This window comes from Oryctolagus cuniculus, chromosome 15, assembly GCF_051225735.1.
Source record: "Oryctolagus cuniculus isolate XC-2025 breed Fujian yellow rabbit chromosome 15, ASM5122573v1, whole genome shotgun sequence".
Classification (NCBI taxonomy): domain Eukaryota; kingdom Metazoa; phylum Chordata; class Mammalia; order Lagomorpha; family Leporidae; genus Oryctolagus; species Oryctolagus cuniculus.
The window spans coordinates 79,322,110-79,344,963 of NC_142881.1; the positions used below are offsets into that span (position 1 = coordinate 79,322,110).

Genomic DNA, 22,854 nt, shown 5'->3' on the forward strand with positions numbered 1-22,854 from the left:
TTTAAAATACAAGTTGTAACACTTTATTCTCAAACTTTTTCTAGTTATCCCCCAAATACAGACAGTATTGTAATAAACATCTGTGTAACCTGTTACCCAGATTTTAACATATTAGGATTTCACCTTGTCTGCTTTAGAGTAGGATTTTTATTCTAAAATCTGTTGTACATAGAATGATATAATGTGATGCAAAGTAATAGCTAATGAGTTAAACTGCTCTGACCTCCTGCTGAGAAGTCCATGGCCTCTTGGAAGCCTTGTGTCTCAGGATAGTTACTTCTCCCTCCCCGCAGATAACCACCACCCTAAATCTGTTGGTTCGCCTTGACTTTTCCTTCAATTTCACCACAGTTGTCTTTTCCCTTTTTAAAAAAAAAAAGAAAAAAAGATTTTATTTATTTTTAAATATTTATTTTTATTTATTTGAAAGGCAGAATTACAGAGAAACAGAAGCAGAGGCAGAGAGATCTTCTATCAGCTGGTCCTCTCCCCAAATGGCCACAATGGCTGGAGCTGGGCAAGTCCAAAGCCAGGAGCCAGGAGCTTTTTTGGGGTCTCCCATGTGGGTGCAGGGGCCCAAGGAATTGGGTCGTCTCCCACTGCTTTCCCAGGCCATAGCAGAGAGCTGGATTGGGAGTAGAGCAGAAAGAGTAGAAAGAAAGTAGAGAGAAAGAGAAGGAGAAAGAGAGATCTTCCACACACTAGTTTACTCCCCATAGGGCTGCAATAGCCAGGGCTGGGCTAGGCCAAAGCCAGGAACCAGGAACTTCTTCCGGGTCTCCCAAGCTGGTACAGGAGCCCAAGCAGTCGGGCCATCCTCCTCCACTGCTTTCCCACATGCATTAGCAGGAAGCTAGGTAGGAAGTAGAATAATCCAGACTCAAACTGGCGCCCATATGGGATGCCGGTGCTGTAGGTGGCAGCTTAACCTGCTGTGCCACAGTGATTTCTCTTTGATACACTGTTTGTTTGTTTGTTTGTTTTGTCCTACTTTTGGGCTTTATATGAATGAAGGTATACTATATGTATGTCTTTTTTTGGACTTGATTTTCATTTGACATAATTTTGAGATTTCACTCGTGTTGGCATACGTGGCTGAGCTTCCTTCATCTCCACTACTGTGTGATTATTCCATCCTGTGGATGTGTTGCCGTGTATCCATTTACTGCTGTGAGACACTTGGGTTTCCTCTGGCTTTGCTGTTCAGAAAGTCCTGCTGTGAATATTGTTGGACCTGCCTCATGGTAACTGTACACAGAAGGCTGTCCTAGAGCTAGAATCATTAGGTCTCTGAGTGATGTATGCTGTCAGCTTTACTAGACAGTGCTAAAATGGTTTCAACAGTTGTGGATTGTCGCTCCCCCTCTTCGTGGAGGAACGACACAGGACCCTGCGCTGTTCTTTCGTCTTCTCGGCCCTCCCCGGGTTTGCTGCTGGTTCTTCCCGGGTTGGCTACCGTCCCTTCCACCTCCGTGGAAGGGCGGTTCCCCCTGCCACCTTCCCCACTTCCGCGGGGGAGCGGCACACCGCCGGCCGGCTCTCTCGGGGGCTGCACAGGTGTTCCTTCAGATAGATGTTCCCCTTAGATGTTCCTGGTGCATGTTGTCTCTCTCCTCCTTTATAGTCCTCTTCCGCCAATCCCAACTCGGCTGCCCACACGCCGAGTACGCTGCTCTCCTCCAATCAGGAGCAGGATCAGCTCCTGGAGGTCAGCACTCAAGTTGGCAAGAGGCAGCTGCGTAGAAGCTGTTTTCTCCTCTCCCAGCGCCATATTGTGGGAGAGCAGATGCATAGAATAAGTCTTAATTCCAGTAACTCAGTCCAGTCCGGGTTGCTCCCCACAGTGGATTCAGTCAGATAAGAAATGCAGAAGGAATGGGTTTGTAGGAACATGGAAGAGAAGGATAATGATTTCTGTTTTCCCTGTGTTTGAGCTGGGTATCTGGCAGGAAGTGTCGTGCAGGCATTTGAAATATGTTTGGTTTTTAGCTCCACCCATCTTTGTTTTTTCCTGGTTGACTCACTCAGGTGTGCCATCTTTCCTTTCTCCTTGATGTCATGTTGTTGTTGTTGTTGTTGTTAAGATAATATCACAGCATACAATTACTTGATCATAGCAGAAGATGTGTTCCGTGCTTCTGCCCTGTCTCAGGTCTTCGTGTGCAACCTTTTTTATTTTTGTGGCCCCTGACCCAGAGCTGCCCTAGTAACTGTGCCTGTGGGTGCTGTCAGTGACGACTGGGGAGAGGGAGGTGTGACTCCTAAGCTGCATTCTATCTAGGTAGTTGTTAGCAAAGGAGAAAAGAGAAAGAGATGCAAGCTAAAATAAATAAATAAGCAAGGAAATATGTAACACAGTACTCTTCGAGGACCATTCAGAACCCGGGCAAATGGCAGTGTGATGACTTCATGATATATCATGGCATAGCTCTGTAACTGGTGTCTGTAACATTAATTTTCTTTCTTTCTTTTTTAAATTTTTTTATTTGACAGATAGTGAGAGAGTGAGACAGAGAGAAAGGTCTTCCTTCTGTTGGTTCACCCCCCAAATGACCGCCACACCGGCGCTGTGCCGATCCAAAGCCAGGAGTCAGGTGCTTCTTCCTGGTCTCCCATGAAGGTGCAGGGCCCAAGTACTTGGGCCATCCTCCACTGCCCTCCAAGGCCACAGCAGAGAGCTGGACTGGAAGAGGAGCAACCGGGACTAGAACCTGGCGCCCATATGGGATGCTGGCACCGCAGGTGGAGGATTAACCAAGTGAGCCATGGTGCCGGCCCCCGTAACATTAATTTTCAAGTTCTTTATGTGTTGAGAAGCTACAACCAAGGCAGGTTGTGGAAGAATTGGTGAACATGGGGCAATTAAGAATCACGCCCTTGGGGCCGGCGCTGTGGCGCAGCGGGTTAAAGCCCTGGCCTGAAGTGCTGGCATCCCATATGGGTGCTGGTCCTAGTCCCGGCTGCTCCACTTCTGATCCAGCTCTCTGCTATGGCCTGGGAAAGCAGTGGAAGATGGCCCAAGTCCTTGGGCCCCTGCACCCACATGGGAGACCCAGAAGAAGCTTCTGGCTCCTGACTTCAGATTGGTGCAGCTCTGGCTTTTCAACCATTTGGGGAGTGAACTGGCGGATGGAAGTCTCTCCCTCTCTGGCTCTGCCTTTCTCTGTAACTCTGTCTTTCAAAGAAATAAAATAAAATAAAATAAAATAAAATAAAATAAATCTTTAAAATAAATCTTTAAAACAACAACAACAAAAGAATCATGCCCTGACAATTTTTTTTAAAGATTTTATTTATTTATTTGAGAGGTAGAGTTACAGACAGACAAAGGAAGAGAGAGAGGCCTTCCATCCACTGATTCACTCCCCAGATGGCTGCAATGGCAGGAGCTGAGCTAATTTGAAGCCAGGAATCAGGAGCTTCTGGGTCTCCCACATGCGTGCAGGGTCCCAAGCACTTGGGCCATCCTCTGATGCTTTCTCAGGCCATAGTAGAGAGCTGAATTGGAAGATGAGCAGCTGGGACACAAAGGCAGTGCCCATATGGGATGCCAGTGCTGCAGGTAGAGGCTTAGCCTATTATGCCACAGCACTGACCCCACTGACAATTCTTGATAGCAGGAATTTTAGTGTTCAGAGAGCTTGCTCTGTGGTGCTCTTACCCACCAGCTAATAAAACAAACAGTCTGTTGATAATTTCTTGAGATGTCTACAGGAAACAAAAGTGGGTGGTATTATATTGGCCGAATTGGATTTACTTGGAAAGAGGATGTAGGTAGTTTAAATGTCTTATATTGTGAATATTAATAAATTGTAGAGAGAATGCAAATAGAAAATTGGCTTTTGTGCTTCATTGTTGGGAAGCGTAAATTGAGGAGCACAGAGATAGGCGACTGGGGGTTTGTTGTGCTGCAGGTGCTACCCCTGGAGCAGATTGGCCCTCACCTCAGAGTCGCCACTGACCCTCTCCCGCTCAGACTGAAGACCAGAATTTGACCTGGGAGCTGCTGTTTTGTTTGATCCACTACTACAAGAACTTCTCCACAGGAATCGAGAAGCTACTATAGAACTTGAGGTTTTGCTGTTCAGAAAGCACATGTATATTTATACACACACATACTCTCTCACATCCACATAAAAGGAAGATGATTCCAAAGAAATAATGTCTCTTGAATAGTCTGTAATCAGTTATTTTGCTATTTAAAATATAATGGAAAGCAGCAGTAAAAATATGCTTTGAGAATGGAGTTTTTTTTTTTAAGTTTGAAATAATTATAGACACACAGGAAATTGCAAAATAGTAAGGAAGGGTTCCATGTACCCTCCCCATTTCCCATAGTGATTCCTTCTCACTACCCTTACTACAGAACCAAGTGAGACACTGTGGCGGGCACATTCTCAATGTGGTTCTGCACCTTAGAAACTTTCTCATCTCTGGGAGTTTGTCATTTTTCAGGTTGCTTCATAAACAGAACCTCATAATGGCGGCCTTTTGAAATCAGCTTTCTTTCACTCAGCCTGATCTCCCGTGATCCATCCACATTAATAGGAATCCATAATTTGTTCCTTTTTTCTTTCTTTCTTTCTCTCTCTTTTTTAAAAGACTTTATTTATTTGAAAGCTCAGCCGTCCCAGTGGGTGTGGAGTGGCCAGGCCGTGCTGAGGGCTGAGGCTGACCATGTCTTTCCAGGGGCCTGTCTGCCTTGCCCACGTCCTCTTCTGTGAAGTGTCTCTTCAGTTTTGCCCACTTTCTAGTTGAGGCTTTTTTCTGCTGTTGAGTTTTGAGATTTGTGTATTATAGGTGAGTCCTTTGTTTCGTACATGGTTTGTAAACATATTCTCCAACTGTGTGTCTTGTTTTATCACCTTCTTAACAGGGTCTTTTGCAGAGCAAATATTTTACATTTAGATGACGTCAATTTTACCTTTCTCCTTTCTTTCATGGACCATACATTTGATTTCATACCATATTCTCGCTGCCACCTTTTAGCCTCCCGCGCCTAGTCTACGACCTGTCTCTGTGGGGTTACTTGTTCTGGGTACTTCACTTAAGTGGAATTGTGTGATCTGTGGCCCTTTGTGTCTGGCTTCTGTGGCTTTAGTGTGTTTTCAAGGTTCATCCATGTTGTGAGTCTGTCCTTTTTGTGGCTTCATTCATTGTGATGACTAATGCGCCACTGTGTGGATAAGCCACATTTTGTTTATCCATGTGTCACTTAACGGACATTTAGGTTGTTTCTACTGTCTTTGCTTACTCCAGAACAGTTGCAAATGTAGCCTTTCAGCCCTTCACCTGTTTCATGCAAGAAATACACATGGGTAAACATACACTCCCATATGTGCATTTAGTGTGTTTTCTTGTTAAATAGTGGAGGTGTGATTCCTTTTCTAAAACTTTAGAGTCATGTCTGTACAAATAGATGAGATGCCTTATTCTTTTCATTGACTGCATAGTGTTCAGTATAACCACTGAACAGGTATTGATCAACATTTTGGTGACCTTGGGTGACTTGCTGTGTTTTTTCCCCTCTCATGTAATAGGTGTGTTTTTGGATTTTCCTGTTCAGTGCCACTCCTCATTTATGTATTCAGAAGTAGATTGATGTATGCACGGATCACTGACTTGTGTGGACAGTACTGGGTCTGTCTTCAGAGGTCATCTTCATAAAAGAAGTAGAGTTACAGATAGAGGATCGTAGTTCCCTGTGGTAAGAAGACAGTATGTTCTCACTGTAGTCTTGTAGAACATCAGCCATGTAAGGGGGTGGGGGGACCTAACAAAGAAAGAGATGTTTGATATGAGTCCTTATGAGTTCACTTGGCAAAAGTGACTTTTTTTTTTTTTTTGACAGGCAGAGTGGACAGTGTGAGAGAGAGACAGAGAGAAAGGTCTTCCTTTTGCCATTGGTTCACCCTCCAATGGCTGCCACGGCCAGCGCACTGCTGCCGGCGCACCGCGCTGATGCGAAAGTAGGAGCCAGGTACTTCTCCTGGTCTCCCATGGGGTGCAGGGCCCAAGCACTTGGGCCATCCTCCACTGCACTCCCTGGCCACAGCAGAGAGCTGGCCTGGAAGAGGGGCAACTGGGACAGAATCCGGTGCCCCGACCGGGACTAGAACCCAGTGTGCCGGCGCCACTAGGCGGAGGGTTAGCCTATTGAGCTGCGGCGCCGGCCCAAAAGTGACTTTAAAATTAGTCTAGCCATTACAATTGCCAGCATGAAGAAAGTAGACGCGTTAAATATGCTGACCTGCTTCGAACATACAAACAGTTTAATATTGCTAGTCAGAGGCTCCTTGGCAGTGATTGCCACAGGAGATAAGGTAGTTTAACAGAGTGAAATGGGGCCCGTGCGTGGCACAGTGAGTTAACACCCTGGCCTGAAGCGCCAGCATCCCATATGGGTGCCGGTTCGAGACCCAGCTGCTCATCTTCTGATCCAGCTCTCTGCTATGGCCTGGGAAAACAGCAGAAGATGGCTCAAGTCCTTGGGCCCCTACACCTGCGTGGGAGACCTGGAAGAAGCTCCTGGCTCCTGGCTTCAGATTGGTGCAGCTCTGGCCATTGCAGCCAATTGGGGAGTCGTTGCAGCCGATTGGGGAGTGAAACATTGGATGGAAGATGTCTGTCTGTCTGTCTCTCTCTCTCTGCCACTCCTTTCTCTGTATAACTGACTTTCAAATAAATAAATAAATCTTTAAAAGTGAAAGCAGAGAAGAAAGAGTGAAAGCAGATCATAGCACTTTGTGAATGTCTTTCTAAAGAACTTGACCCTCACTTTGTACGTAATTGGAAATCATTGGAAAAATGTTCATTGCACTTGGGTTTTAAATGTTATGAATTGTGCTATGAATATTTTAGAATGTTTCTGTCACCACCCACAATAACCTCTCTTGTTCTAGGCAGCTACTGCTCTCCTTTCTGTCTCTAAGTTTGCCTTACCTGAGAGTATTTCTTAGACACAGAATCATCCTATATATAGTTTTTGCACCTGATGTCTGTCACTCAGCCTGTGTCTGAGGTTTGTTTCTTTTCTTTTTATTGCCCAACAGTGTTCCCTCCTGTGGTTTGGCCACACTGTCGTTATCCATTCAGCCAGTGGGCAACATCTGAACTGTTTCCAGGTTGGCGTTATTATGCACGAAGCTCCTAGGGACATTTGTAGATAATGTTTGTGTGAGGACATTTTCATTTCTCTTGGGTAGGTTCCTGTAGAGAAAATGGTGGTTCTTACGGTGAGTTTGCGCTTGTGTTTCACTTGAAGAAGTGCACAGCCTGTTGCCTGCAGTGGCTGCCTCATGCTGCATTCCCACCAGCAGTGCTGAGGTGCCCCTTTGTCTGTGTCCTCATTAGCACTTGGCGCTATCTGCCTCTTTGATGATGATCATTCTGATAGTGGTATCAATTGCAGTTTTAATTTTCATTTCCCTAATGAATGATGATGTTTATACTCTTTTCATTAAGCCCAGTTGTATTTTAGAAGCATGGATACAGTGAATAGGGGTAACAGTGGGAATTAGCAGCGTGAAAGATGAGAGCCCACAGTAGACAATGTGTTTAGCATGGGGAAGACAGATTTTGAAGATAAATCAGAATGAGCAGCATTTAGTAGCAAGTTAATGTAATAGGTATGGCAGAGGGAGAGGGGGTTAGTGATTCTAAGACTTCTGCCCTTGGTAGTTGGGTAGATGGTGTGCCTTTAGCCAAAAGAGTGAATGCCAGGTATAAAGTTTCTGTGCTGGAAGAGGATGAATTTCCTATTGACCCTGTTCTCTTGAGGTGCCTCTGGAATAATTAGTGTTCAGTAGTTTGGAAATACTTGTCAGTTCAGAAGAGGGATCTGGGCTGAGATCTGAGTTTAGATTTAAATTATCATTGTATCCCTGAGGGGAATCCATGCGGGGAAAATGGTGTGTGTTCCTAAATTTCTGGATTTCTTAAAGAATGGGAAGATTTTGCGTAACAAGAAGATCTCAGTTGGTGTGGCTCCAGGACTCCTTCATTCACCTTTAACAGCCCCTTCCCTAGTCTTTTAGGGCAGCCGCCATTCTGGTTCTGTTGGGTTGTCCTTTCCGGTGGTCTCTTGCCTTATTGGGCCAGTGATGGCTGCCACATATGAACCCGAGTTTTTTGGTAGGAGAAAGACCTGGTGTTTTCTCTTTGACCAGAAAAACCTCTCCCAGAACCTCCTTGCCAAGCTTACTGTCCTGTCGTACTGGCAAGAGTCACATCAGATGCCTGCTGGTTCCACTGTTCACTGGCAAGGGAATAAGTGGCACAGTTGGCTTAGACTAGAGCTTTCTACCCCAAGTATCTTTCTCTGATCTCTCTTCTGGGAGGAGCCTTTTCCGCTTGCCTTTGATTTTCTTCTGCAGTTCAAATGTGTTTTAGGAAGAATTCCAGGGGTGGATGTGGGGTCCAGCAGCTGAAGTAGCCACTTGGGGCACCTGCATCCCATATTGGAGTGCCTGTTTCAGTTTCAATGGGAAACTATGTTTCCCGTCCAGCTCCCTGCTAAGGTACACCCAGGGAGGCAGCAGGTGATGGTCCAAGGGGGTCCTTCCTGGAGCACCTGGCTTCTGGCTTTAGCCCGGGCTCCCACTGGGTGTAGTGGGCATTTGGGGAGTGAACCAGTGGATAAGTGACTTCCGTTTACCTTTCAAATAAAAATTTACAAAAATTCCCTGTGTCCTCTACAACTTATCTAGGAAATCTGTGGTGAAAAATTGACTTATTCAGTGTTTCATTTCTAACATCCCTTGTGGCTGTTGAACGTGAGTTTATAAGCAACAATCTGGTGGTGAATTACCTTGTAAGTTCAGTGATTGAACTTTGCACGTTTATAAATGTGTGCTCATGGAGCCACAGCTCTGGGTTGGGAAGAGCCTGCCTTTACATTAGTCGCAGTTTCCAGCAGGTGCAGAGTGCCAGCAGACGTGTACTGTGAATCATTTGTCTTCTGTTTACCTTTGAATAATGAAGTGAAATCTTACTTGATTTTCCTTAACCAGTCCCAGATTCAATCTTTGCAAACGGTTTTCTGAAGTTTGTTTTATTAAGCATTTGTACATGTGAGAAAGTGGAAGGAGAATAGATGATCTGAGATCTTGGACTTTAAAAAAAATTAATTACTGATTGATTTGAAAGGTAGAGATCTTCCATCTGTTTGTTCACTCTCCAGATGCCCTCAACAACAGGGCCTGGGCTAGGCCAAAGCCAGGAGCCCAAACTTCGTCTGGGTCTCCAGGTGGGTGGAGAGACCCAAGTACTTGACCATCACCTGCTGCCTCCCAGGGTGTACATCAGCAGGCAGCTGGAATTCGGAGCAGATCAGGGATGGGATGTGGCTGTCCCACACTGTATCTTAACCACAGCACCAAATACCTGTCCTGCAAGATCTTGGACTTTGAAGCTGGGATATATGAAAGTTCTTTTGGTTATATATTTTTCTTTTAAGATTTACTTTAGGTATAACCTAAAGCATTCCATCTTTTTTTTTTTTTTAACCAAGCAAACAATGTTGTAATAATTAGTGCTGTAATAAACAATGGTTGGTGATTGACTCACATATTATTATTTGATACGTTAGAAATATTGGGTAGAATTAGATTCAGGTCATGTATTTTTAGAAGAGACGTGTTGATGGGCTGTTTTGACCTTGATGGGCAGTGACTGCTTCTGCTTGCTCTCACCTTGCACATACCCTTAGCAGGGCTGGAGGAGTTGACAAAGAATGGTTTTGGAGGAAATTTTGGTACTATTTCCAAAATGCAAACACAGTGCGTTGAGTTTTTTGGTCAGTATAAGGAAAATTCTGTGAGAGAAACACCCATGTCTGTATTCCTGCGCTCCCTCATTTCTCTGGACAGTGTGAGAGTTTTAGAATCCTGTAAGCACTCTGAAAACCGTTAAGGACCTGGTTAAGTTACGATAATTGGTGCCTTGAGAAAACTTGTAAAGGCTCTTACATTCACACAAAGCATTAGTAATTGTGTGCAGGGTCAGGCTGTCTGCAGCTGGACAGGGAAAGGTTTGGTGTGGTCCCATGCAGCCTGTCTGCTCAATGGAGACTCGTCTTTTTTTCTTTTAAAGATTTATGTATTTGCTTTGAAAGAGTTAGGGGGGAAGAGACAGAATCTTCCATCCACTGGTTCACTCCCCATATGGCCACAACAGCCAACACTGGGCCAGGCTGAAGCGAGGCGCCAGGATTTTCATCCTGGTCCCCCGTGGGTAGCAGGGGCCCAAACACTTGGGCCATCCACTATCCTGCCTTTCCCAGGCCATTAACAGGGAGCTGGATTGGATGTGGAGCAGCCAGGACATGAACTAGTGCCTATATGGGATGCTGGCATTGCAAGCGGCAGTTTCAAGTGCTATGCCACAATGCCAGCTCCAAGACTCTTAAGAATGACTGCTGCTCTCTGATATGCTAGACCAGCTTAGGTTGCCCCCAGCTTACATGAATTTAGTCATTATTACCAAGGCTATTAAACCTTAGTGTGACAAGACAGTCATATGTCCTAGGAAACATTCATACAGTTTTTTTTTTTAAGATTTTATTTATTTATTTGACAGGCAGAGTTACAGACGATGAGAGAAAGAGAGACAAAGGCCTTCCCTCCGTTGGTTCACTCCCCAAGTGGCCTCAACGGCTGGAGCTGCACCGACCCGAAGCCAGGAGCCAGGTGCTTCCTCCTGGTCTCCCATGCGGGTGCAGGGGCCCAAGGACCTGAGCCATCCTCCACTGCTTTCCCAGGCCACAGCAGAGAGCTAGACTGGAAAAAGAGCAACCGGGACTAGAACTGGCGCCCGTATGGGATGCCGGCGCCACAGGCGGAGGATTAACCTAGTGTGCCATGGCGCCGGCCCCCATTCATACAGTTTTTAAAATACGAACGAGAATGCTTTGGTATTTTTCAGTTCTAAAATACATTAATGGAATTGTCTTTAAGACCTCAGGTTAAATAGCACACTTATCCTTAAATAGATTAATTTGGAAGTTGTTCGCATCCTTAGATGCATGAATGTCTGTCCCTGGCAGCAGGAGGGCGCTCAGAGCAGTGTAGAACAGGTGAAACTTTGTCCCCTGGACTTAGACCCACCAGCTCGTTGACCTTCATCCTCACAGGGCTGCACGTCCCAGGTGGAGGTTTGGCTGATGAGAACCGGTTATGGACACTGCCTCTGCGGACAAGTGACTTGTTGCCTAACTGGGACTCTTGACTATTGTAGAATTCTAAGTTTCACTGCTGCTTCCAGTTGCTCCTGTTTTTTCACCTGTGGAGTTGCAACTTTGGTTTCTCAGAAGTTTAGGCTAACCTGGAAATTTTACATGCAAGTACTATTTTCTTTTCTTTTTTTTAAAGATTTATTTATTTAAAAGTCAGAGAAGGATAGACACACACACACACACACACACACACACAGAGAGAGAGAGAGAGAGAGAGAGAGAGAGAGGGGTTTTCCATCCACTGGTTCACTCCTCAGTTGGCTGCAATAGCCAAAACTGCGCTGATCTGAAGCCAGGAGCCAGGAGCTTCTTCCAGGTCTCCCATGCAGGTGCAGGGGCCCAAAGTCTTGGGCTATCTTCCACTGCTTTCCCAGGCCACAGCAGACAGCTGGAGGTGGAGCAGCCGGGACTTGAACTGGCGTCCTTATGGGATGCCGGCACTGTAGGTGGTGGTTTCACCCACTACATCACAGTGCCAGCCCCGCAAGTACTATTTTCCACAAACCTAACTTTCCAAACTTCTTTGAGCAGAGGTTGGAGAAATGGTAAAGAACTAGTTTTTCTGAAACTGTGGATCTTTTCATTGTTTTCTTTGCAAATGTGTGGTTTTACATATGAGATAGTCTTAGTATTGCTTCTACTTGTGTTACTCTGACAAGTCAAAGTTCTTGCAGGCTTAAATAAGTTCTTTTTTTTTTTTTCTAACCAGGTTTATGAAAATATGCATCCGTTTAATACTGTCTTGGAATTCATGAGATGGAAGCATAGGTCAAAACCGTTCAGAGAAAATTGGAAGTGCAGTTCTGTCTGGGCACATCTCTGAGGTAAGCGCATCAGTTATAAGAAAGTGATTAAAATAGTATGCAGATTCTTATCTCTCAGTAACCAAGAGACTCCTCCCTGCCTGTCACCACTTCTTTAGCTTCTTTTATAATACTGTACCTTGTTAGCTTCTTGAGTCACCCTCCTTATGAGTTCGTAGGTAATTCCTTGTTGCCTGCTCTTACAAACATTGAACTGTTTCAGAGCAAGAAGTGCTTATTTCTTACCAATTATGGTGTTGGGGAGACCCCAGGCTAGACTTGGTCCAAGTTTGTATTTGCACTTGTGAAACAGTTCAGACAGGAGATGCACAGATAGAGGTAAGCGGGAAAGCAGGATTTATTTAAAGGCAAAGGGAAAGCTGCACACTCAAGACTGAACTGTGGGCAAGCTGAAACAGGATGAGCTGCAGTTAGCAGAGTGCTATGTCCTTTTACAGGATAGAGGGCGGTGTCTATAGCAATGCTATTTGAATATTAAAATAGAGTGGAGTTTTGGAGGGAGCCAAGACTTGAGTGCCACCTCCTTCCATGCACCTTTTTTGGCACCTCTGGTGTTCTGGATTCTGGTGCAAGAGGGGAATAAAGACTCAAGTGCATGATGGAGAGTGAGTGTGCTGAGCGTGCCCCCACGTTGGATATTTCTAACCGGAGCCAGCTCTTAAACAGCTGGTTCACAGAGAAGAGGGTGGTGTTCTGAGCTGTGGTGGCTGTGGCTCTGGTGCTGGCAGTCCTCAGCCTCTCCTCACTATCTACTTGCTTATGCTAATTCTACCTAACTCTGAGTTTTAAACTCTAAGGGTAGAAAGTAAGCTGTAGGTGATTTATGCATTCTTTCTTTTTTTTTTTTTAAGATTTATTTTATTTATTTGAAAGACAGAGTTACAGAGAGAGGTAGAGCCAGAGAGAGAGAGAGGTCTTCCATCTGCTGCTTCACTCCCCAGATGACCACAGTGGCCAGAGCAGAGCTGAGCTGATCTGAAGCCAGGAGCCAGGAACCTCTTTCAGGTTTCCCACACAGGTGCAGGAGCCCAAGAGTTGGGCCATCTTCTCCTGCTTTCCCAGGCCATAGCAGAGAGCTGGATCAGAAGAGGAGCAGCCAGGACTTGAACCAGAGTCCATGTGGGGTGCTGGTGCTGCAGACTGGGGCTTTAACCTGCTGCTTCACAGCGCCGGCCCCCCATTTATTTCTTCCCTCTAAGATTGCAAAGCCGAATTCAGAATGGGAGGGTACTTAAAAATTATTGTTTACATTATTTAAAAATTTTTCACACATTTTAGATTTCGGAATGATTTGTTTTTTAAAATTTTATTTGAGAGATAGAGCAAGAATTCCCATCTGCTAGTGCACTCCCCACATGCCTGTGATTCCAGGATTGGGGCCAGGTGAGAGCTAGGACGGAACCCAGTGTGGGTCTCCCGTATGTGTAGCAGGAATCCAGTTACTTGAGCTGACACCATTGCCTCCCAGGATCTGTGTGTTGGGAAGCTGAAGTGAAGTGGTCTATATGAGGAAACTCTAAGAAGTTCATGTAAAGATGGAATTAAAAAATAAGTAATTCATTTTAGTGTTAAAATTTTGGAGTCCACATGCAGCTTTTTCGTGATACATGGTTTCCGTGAACTTTTTGAGGATAATTTCCTGCTGCTCCTGTTTTATTTACCACAGTCACCCGCCAAACTGCTGGGTTTGCTCTGGTGAGGAGACCGTACTTCCTGAGTCTTTCGGGTTTCGTATTCTTTGATTGCTGTAATAATTGTCCTTTTTTTCTTTCCTGAAAGTCTCTGTTTCTGTGATCAGTGTTCTAATTCTGTGACTTTATCACTTAACAGTTTTCTGCTTGGGGTCTATTACTCTCTCCTCTTAGTGTATTCTTCTCCTACCCTGTTACTCTCTGTGGAAGGCCTGTCAACTTTTTTTTTTTTTTTTTTTTTTTTTTTTTTTTTTTTTTTGACAGGCAGAGTGGATAGTGAGAGAGAGAGACAGAGACAAAGGTCTTCCTTTGCCGTTGGTTCACCCTCCAATGGCCACTGTGGCCGGCGCACTGCGGCTGGCGCACCGCTCTGATACGATGGCAGGAGCCAGGTGCTTCTCCTGGTCTCCCATGGGGTGCAGGGCCCAAGGACTTGGGCCATCCTCCACTGCCTTCCCAGGCCACAGCAGAGAGCTGGCCTGGAAGAGGGGCAACCGGGACAGAATCCGGTGCCCTGACCGGGACTAGAATCCAGTGTGCCAGCGCCGCTAGGCGGAGGATTAGCTTAGTGAGCCGTGGCGCTGGCCCTGTCCTGTCAACTTTTAAAAACATTCTCCAGTGACAACCCTTCCCCACGGTGCCTTCTGATCTGCGTTCCTTTGGCTCCAAGATTATTCTTCTTTCTAGTTCAAGTCCCTGCACCAGTTACCTCCATTCTATATGACACTAGTTTCTGGGGTCCTGTGAATGTGTGTGACAGCAAGGCACGAGGAGGACTCAGAAGACAGCATGGCTCTCTCCCTTGGTGTATAGCTGAGATAGTTGTGTGTGAGGGGATTTCAAACATTTTTTGGAAAAGTGGAATTAGGTCAGTTTATTTTGGTGTAAATTATTTTGAAATCCATGCACAGTTTTTGCCTGATGTGTGTTTCCTGTGCAGCTCCTGTGTCTGCCTCACATTGCAGAGTCGAGGTGATGGATGCCAAAGAAGTGAGCTGCTGCTTCCTGTCAGGGTCCTTAGAGCTCTGAAACGCACAGAGAGGACGTAGGGAGGGTTATGTGAGCTGAGCTTTGCTGGACAAGTGAAACTCGGATAGGTGGAGAGAGAGCTAAAGGACATTTCTAGAGAAGCAGGGAGTGTTTTTGTTGGGGTGTGCTGGAAGTCTTGGAAAAGGTAGAGAGTGTGACACGAAGAAAATGATAGCTTTGGCAAAGTGCTGTAGCAGGGATGTGTGCATGTACGTCAGTAGAGATGGAGTAAGGAGGTGGGGCACTGAGTTAGAAGGTAGTCCTTAGCACGAAGTGATCCGAATGGGATCAGAGTGGTGTGTGGGAACAGCAGGAAGAGAACAAAGTGGCCGAGTATCTAAGGAAGTGGAGGTGTTGATTTGTGACTCGATGCTGGGAAAAGATGGGGGTGCCCAGATGTTGAGTCAGGTGCTGAGAGACTGTGCTGGCATGGTAGTAGCCAATGTAAATTTAGAGAAACATCAAAATGAATGTTTTGGGGCTGCCAGTGTGGTGTAGCTGGTGAAGCTGCTGCCTGCAATGCTGGCATCCCATGAGTCCTGGCTGTTCCACTTCCAGTCCAGCTCCTGCTAATGGCCTGGGAAAAGCAGCAGAAGATGGCTCAAGTGCTTGAACTTGGGCCCCCTGCTGCCCTTGTGGGAGACCTAGAAGAAGCTCCTGGCTATGGCCTGGCCCCAGCCCCTGCTGTTGTGGCCATTTGGGGAGTGAACCAGTGAATAAAGGATTTCCTTCTGTCTCTCCATTTCTCTCTGTAACTCTTTCAAGTAAATAAATGAATCTTTTAAAAAAAGAAGAATGTACTGTTGGTCTCTTAATTTATGTTCAGAAAATAATTGTACATTTTTAAAGTTTTTATTTATTTGAGAGGTAGAGTTACAGAGAGAGGGAGAGACAGAAAGGTCTTCCATCCGCTGGTTCACTCCCCAAATGGCCACAACGGCCATAGCTGGGCCAATCTGGAGCCAGGAGCCAGGAGCTTCTTCCAGGTCTGCCACGCGGGTGCAGGAGCCCAAGCACTTGGGCCATCTTCCACTGCTTTCCTAGGCCACAGCAGAGAGCTGGATCAGAAAAGGAGCAGCCAGGACTCGAACTGGCGCCCATATGGGACGCCAGCCCTGCAGTGCCACGGTGCTGGCCCCAAGTACATTATTTTTCAAGACAACATATTGAAAGGAAGATATTACGAAAAAAGCCAAGTGTTGCCAATTTCAGAAGAGCAGTTCTAAGGAAATAAATATTATTGTGATCATTGTTCTCTTGTTTACAGTAGTTTTAAATGCTATGTAAGACTTAGTAGAATTTCAGAATACTTGTAGTTCTATAGGTATAATTCTAACACTGTTACTAAAGGATGGCATCTTGTTTTTAGCAGAATTACTGCTGAAGGAGTAGGGGCCTGTGGAAAATCCATTAAGCAGAATTCGGTGATTGCATATTAACAAATAAGCGTTTGTGGGATAATGTCCATTAGGACTTTCCTAATACTGTGTATGGAAGATAAAGAAGTCGCTATTTGCCAATTATGTGTTGTGTAAAACTGGGAGAAATGGAAGCATGCATGCTAAGAGAAGGCAGGTTTTGCGGTTGAACTGTCATTGAGTTATTTTCTTCTGACATAAATCCAATTGCATTCTCAAGCTAGTAATGCTTGTAGTTTATGTATACATATATGTGGGTTTTTTTTTTTTTGGAAGATTTCCCTCTATCATTCTTACATCCGAGTAGTCATATAATAGTATTTCTCAAAGTGTGGAATACTGCCTACTGATAGTATTTAGAATGATTTTAAATGGCATGTAGATTAGTTTTTTAAAGAATTTTAATAACTGTGTATTTATTTTGATAGTCTCAGATTCATGACAAGTCATAATTTTCCACTTAAGATAGTCACTACTGCTTTACTGCTTATTTCCTTGTTTTGGACTGTGGTTCAGAGACCTGAGTTAATCATACCCTCAGTTCATAGCAGGAATCATACACTCTTTCTTTCTCTAAGACCCCTTGCTTGGTTTCTCTCCTTTAGTCTAGTTTTTAAATTACTTATTTATTTGAGAGGCAGAAAGAGCCAGGCAGTCAGGTTTTCTGTCCGCTGGTTTGGTTACTCCCTAAATGCTCACAACAGCTGGGGTTGGGGCAGGCTGAAGCCTGGGCCCTGGAACTCATTGTGGGTCTCCTATATGGGTGTCAGGGACCCAAACTTCCCATCACCTTCTGCCTCCCAGGGTGCACGTTAGCAGGAAGCTGGAATCGAGAGTGGAGCCAGTACTCAAACCCAGGTGTTCTAGAATGAGATACAGGTGTCCCAAGCAGTGCCATAACTATTCAGTCCTCCGCCCCCCATTTTGTTTTCCTTCTGCTGTGGGAAACCACTCTGCTGTTTGTTGTATTTGAATGAACGAATGAATGTATCCTGATAAAACAGAGTGTGGATGGTGGTGTAGGCATTGAATTGACATCATTAGCTTTTGCTAAAAGGAGTTTGACCTTTTTTGATGCTGTGTTTCTGACTTATGCTGAGCATTCCATAATATACAGCGCCACATTTCCTACTTTTAAAGAGGTGACTTACTTCGTTTGACAGCCCGGGCAGTGGAGCGGAGTGCTTCACTTTGAGTCTCATTTCTACCACTTCTTGGAAGTAGAGCCTGAGAAAATGACTCATGGCTGGGCAGTCTATGTGGGATATGAACCAAAAAGCAGATGTGAGAGAATGGGAGAAGGGAGTGACATTATATAGAGTGTGTTAATGCACGTTTTACCTGCAGGGGTGACTGGGGTATGGTCCCCTGCACCTCCTGGGTACTGTCCTATCCAAGACAGGGAGCCTGGGGCATTTACTCCCGCCTTTTGTGCACCTTGTGTTAACTGAGGGTTGCCCTTGGAGCTGATGCTGGCCTTTCTGTGTTGGGAAAGGCTGAGCAGTCTGCGGCAGGTCTGGAGAAGCTGTGGCAAGCGGACCCCAGCCACACTCCGGTTCATGCTTGGCCTAGCACTGTCCACAGAGCAGCGACGAGGAAAGGCAGGCAGTGTCTGCCATAGTTGGCCCGTTTTACCCAGATTACCTCGCATCCCCTCAAGTCCACCGTCACTGACCCTTCACAGTGGTGGCTGATCATATTATCCAGCACCAGCTGGTGCTGAGGCCGTGGTGAATCGGTGTTCCCATGAGTTACAGTGGTGCTGGCAGAACAGTGTGCTCTGGGCAGGGGAGGAGGACCCACACCTGGAGAAGTGGCAGTGGTTGCGTCAGCTTCCTTGGCAGCCTTCCTCCGTGTCTGTGACTGCTCCCTTCCTGCGCCTGTTGCTCCAGCACTGCCGAGTCAGCCCCTCTGTGGCTGGAATGCAGTGACACGGGTCTTGTTGGTCAGACGTTGCGGTGGGCGTTACCGCAGGACAGCAGGTACACACTTTGTGCTGACTCCCATAGGGCCGTCTGCAGGCCTCATCTCCAGGATCCTTTCCCTTATTTTCCTGTGTTGTCCCTCCCGTCCCCTAACCAATCACCACTCCCTCTCCACTGCCCAGGAATCTGTTTCTTCCAGCTCACCTGTCCATTGCCTCTCGGAGCCACCTGCATGGGCTGCATAGCAACAACCATCCATCTGTGACTCGTGTCTGTTATCCAGGTGCCAGGGGCTGCTTTTTGTTACCAGTTACCAGGAGCCTCCCCTAAAGTTACTGGGGTGATGGGGCCAGAGGCTTGGGGCCATTCCCTGGGTAAACTGTGCCTGCGGGGACTCCCTGCGCCTTGCCCCGGTGCACCGTTTCCATCGTGAGGCAGTTTCCTGCTGTGTCCCACCTCATGGCTCAGCGGGTTGTGTTGGGCACCCCCATCACAGAATCCTTGGTGTTCCATGGTTGGCTTCTCTGCGAGGGGCCGGCATCATGTCAGGAGCCACTTGTCAAACCATGCTGCAGAAGCATCGAGGTCTGTGCCACCTCTGCGCCTGGGGGCTTGCTGGAGAACAGGGCTGCCTGCTCTGGAGCTGGTGTGCTGAGAGCCCCTGCTCCTCTGGGTCCTGGTCAGAGCTGGCAGTTACCTGATCTCTGCTCTGCTGCAGCGGCTGTGGTTCAGTCTTCCTGCCAGTTAGAGAGTCCCCTTTCATTGAATTGTGTTTCTTTATGCCCTCTCTGGGGGAACTGGGTTTCCTGAGCACTTATTACTTGTGGTTCCGTGCATCTGTTGTTCAGGGTTCCATTATGTCTTGTGTGGTAGGGTCATTTCTGTCCTGCGGACTGACAACAGGAGCTAGGCCAGGTTACCCAAAAAGCTGCCGTTTCAACAGACTCGGACTTGGAGGCCTAGGAGGAGAGCTCAGCATCCAGGCACTGGCAGATGGTGGATTTTTCAGCACTAGCTTGAGAAGGTGCCCCTGGGTCTGCTGAGACCTTTTTAGGCCTGTGTGAAGCGCGGGGCTTGTAGAAAAGCTGCATCATGACTTCACTGCTGATTGATCTCCTTGGACTCCATTGCGCATTGAGCCAAATACTCTGCTGCCCGCTTGGGGAAACCTAGAACTCATCAAGGTTCCAGAAGCCTCTGCGGGGTCTGCTCACTGCTGCTCCAAAAGGGGAGAGTGCAGGAGGGCTTCCTTTCATGCCTGCTTAGAACTAAGATTTTAAGATGTTGTTGTTAAGTTTGGGGCTTTGCTCCTGGTTTGTGTGTTTGAACCCTGTCCAGTTTGGGTGGTTTTAGATTCCAGGTTGTTTGTGAATTAGCAGCTGCATGTGCTGTGTATGGTAATGAGCACATGCATCTTTTCACGCTCTGCCATGGTGTTTCCATTCATAACTTTATCCTGACAAATCTCGGGAGCCGTCCTGTACTTTCAACTGGGTGTAAGGTAATTTTCCACGTGGGTGTCTCAGAAGTTCCAGTTTAACCTCTGTTTGCATCTACGACCTACGTTCTTTTCTTCTCTCCCACTCATCTTTTGTGAGTAGGGGTAAGGTAGGATCTCATTGCCTCTTTTATTTTTGTTTATTTATTTGAACGACAGACAGAAACAGATCTCCTAGCTGCTGGTGTACTCCCCAAATGCCTGCAAAATCTAGGGCTGAGCCAGGCTAACACCAGGATCTCCCACATGGGTGGCATGGACACAGCTGGAGCCATTACCTGCTGCCTTTCGGGGTGCTCATCAGCATAATGCTAGAATTGGGACCTCTTCATACTTAACATTATTTATTTGTATATTGTTTAAAATCTTTTAAAAGTTATTCATGCTCTATTAGTCTTTTTGAAGAGCCAGAATTTAGTTGTATAGATTAACTTTGTCTATTAAGTATTAGAATTCTTGGCTTTTAGCATCCTGCTTTTTCTTCTTCCTTTGGGTACTCATTTTGGTTTTCCAGCTCTGTTCCATGTACATTCCTGGATTTGGAAACACGTGTCAGCTGGATTTGGAACAGTAGGGGCACAGTTGTTTATTCTACCATGTTGCCCCTGTGTTTTCAGAAACAAACTTAATACACCTGTTTCTCCTTTGGTGCCTCCGCAGCAGCCCAGGACTTTAGCCTGGGGACCACCTGTGACATCCGTGTCTCTGCTTTCTCTCAGACCTAGACGTTGCTGCATCCTGTGAACTCTGCCTCTCTCATACCTTTCTGTCATTTGTGCATTCCTGTTGCTTCTCTGTCAGGCTGGTTATGTCTTCCTTGAGTCTCTGCTTCGCCCTTTGCCTTTCACCCTGTGTAGTGCTTTGAGAGGGGTCTTAAACCACAGTGAACTGATGTCTTTGTTCGGAAGCCGACGCTGATTTCTTGTTGTCCACCAAATAAAGTGTGTGTTATTTTAACATTTGAGGGGCTTTGTGACCTAACTCCTACCTTCTCTTTGTCATTTTTTACCACGTTGTCCTTTAGGAAAATCATAATTAGTAAGGTAAGGCAAATAAGTTGTGCTGCTTTTCAGTCTTTGTGACTTCCCTGGTGTGTGTGTGTGTGTGTGTGTGTGGTTTGTGTGTGTTTTTTATCTTTACCATGCTGTTTTATCTTTGTGCCCTTGCTGCCATCCCAGGATGTTGAAATCTGCCCATGATTCAAGTGCAGGTTTAGATGTCAGCACCTGTATGAAGGCTCCCCTGATCCTTTCACATAGAATTAGCCCCCTTTTCCCCAGCTTTGGGTTTGAATTCAGCTGCTGTGCTTGGTTAGCAGTCAGATAATTTTTGACAGTGACCAGTCACCTCTAGCCTTAGACCACATCACACCTGATCAGGATTGGCCAGTGAGTCACATAGCAGAGAGTATAAGCCTCTATGGCTGCATCACCTAACATGCTGTTGAACTACTGCCTGCAACACCAGAATCCTGTACTGGAGTGCTGGTTTGAGTTCATGCTGCTCTACGTCCAATACAGCTTCCTGCTAAAGTGCCCAGGAATGCAGTGGGTGATGGCTCAAGTCCTGGGGTCCCTGCCACCCCTGTGGGAGATCAGGATGGAGGTTCTGACTTCTAGCTTTGACCTGGCCCAGCCCCAGCCCCAGCTGTTGCAGCCTTTTGGGGAGTGAACCAGCAGATGGAAGATCTTGCTTGATCTCTCTCTCCTTCTCTGTCACTCCGCCTTTCAAATAAATAAATAAATCTTAAAAAAAAGGAAAAAGTGTTCAGTGGCTACTCTGCTGAACCCCACATAGGAACATATCTAATTTTGCAAGGTTCCTTGCAGCAGCATCTGGAACGATGCCTGACAAGTGATAGACACTAGTGAGTGTTCCTGACTCACCTCCTGAGAGACCCTCTGCAAATATTAACTTTACTTATCTGAATTCTGTAGCAATTCACCTGTTCCACTTTAAAAGTAAAATTTGTATCTGTGTGGTACCTAACACAGTGTATGGCCAGGAACTGCATACTAGATGAGTGAATGTGAAGCACCCACACTGGTGTCTCTGATCCTCTGTTGGGAGGAAAGGGAGACCAGTCACTGTGTGAGTGTTTTTAAGATCCCTAAATCAAACCGGACAGGTTGAGCAGCTGGGGAGAGGTGATCTCACCCGGCGTTTGTGAAGCTCAGTGGACATGGACTCAGGCCGTCTTGGGTACAGCCTGAGTGTGCATTTCTGGCAGGCTATCAGGTGGTGCTGCTGCCTTCACCAACAGGGGTATGGACTGTGACATTGTCTACCTAGACTTATTTCGTATGTCCTGATCTTTAGCACTATTACTTTAATTTTGCTCGAAAATTTATTTTTGGAAATGATAATTGTTAAGCTTTATAGCCCTTTTATAGTATGCTAAGGGACCGTAAGCCTGCTTTTAATATAAAGTAAGTGTATTATTTAGCACCAAAATTAGAGGAGTTTGATTGTGAATATAACTTCATATTAGATTTCTTACTTAGAGTATAAAAAACAGTATTATAAGAGGAAAAACTAGCTAACAGAGTATAATTATTCATGCTCATGTAAAATGCTAAAGTAATGCAAAATATGAAAGAAGCCAGAAATATTTTGGAAAGAGGACTGGCTTTTACTATACCCATTGTGTGATGTGGCTCTGAATTTTTTGCCTTTTGGAAACCACAAAGGCTGGTGCTTGTGGGAGCAAAGCTCTTGAACTAGCACTTGGATAGATTGTCGAACTATTAACAATTGTAAAGTTTAGAAATGTATATTTAGAACTAGTAGAATATATTATGTAATTTTATTGTTGGTTTAATGCCCCAGTTATATTTTCCTTAGCAACATATTGATATTTTTATTCCCTTCATTAATTTATTAAACATTCATTGCTTTTTAAAGTAATGTACTGCACAGTAGGGATTATGTGGGTGAAGGGTAATTCACCAGACTAAAGCTTGGCAAGAGAGGGAGTTGTGTCTACTTTCTTTACCATTGGATAGTCAGTGCATGGCAAAAACCAAATGAATAGTTTTGTTTTATTTTGTTTTTAGATTTATTTATTTATTTATTTGGAAGGCAGAGTTACAGAGAGAGAGGAGAGAGATCTTCCACCTGGTGGTTCACTCCTCAAATGACTGCAACCAATGGGACTGGGCCAGGCCAGAGCAAGGAGCCAGGAGCTTCCTCTGGGTCTCCCACATGTGTGCAAGGGCCCAAGCACTTAGACCATG

At 45.7% G+C, this 22,854-nt stretch overlaps 1 protein-coding gene across 3 annotated transcripts in view; it reads left to right on the plus strand.

Moving 5' to 3' along the window:
- The window catches only part of BMPR1A (bone morphogenetic protein receptor type 1A), a 136,926-nt gene that overhangs the window by 56,422 nt on the left and 57,650 nt on the right, over positions 1–22,854 (plus strand). For 2 of the 3 annotated variants that reach the window (XM_070057996.2, XM_051823147.3), the window contains one exon: positions 11,943–12,057. The gene's annotated coding sequence lies outside the window, so the exon portion shown is untranslated. Of the gene's footprint in view, positions 1–5,831; positions 11,338–11,942; positions 12,058–22,854 lie in introns of those variants that run through there. The other variant, XM_089313603.1, reaches the window with a different exon arrangement.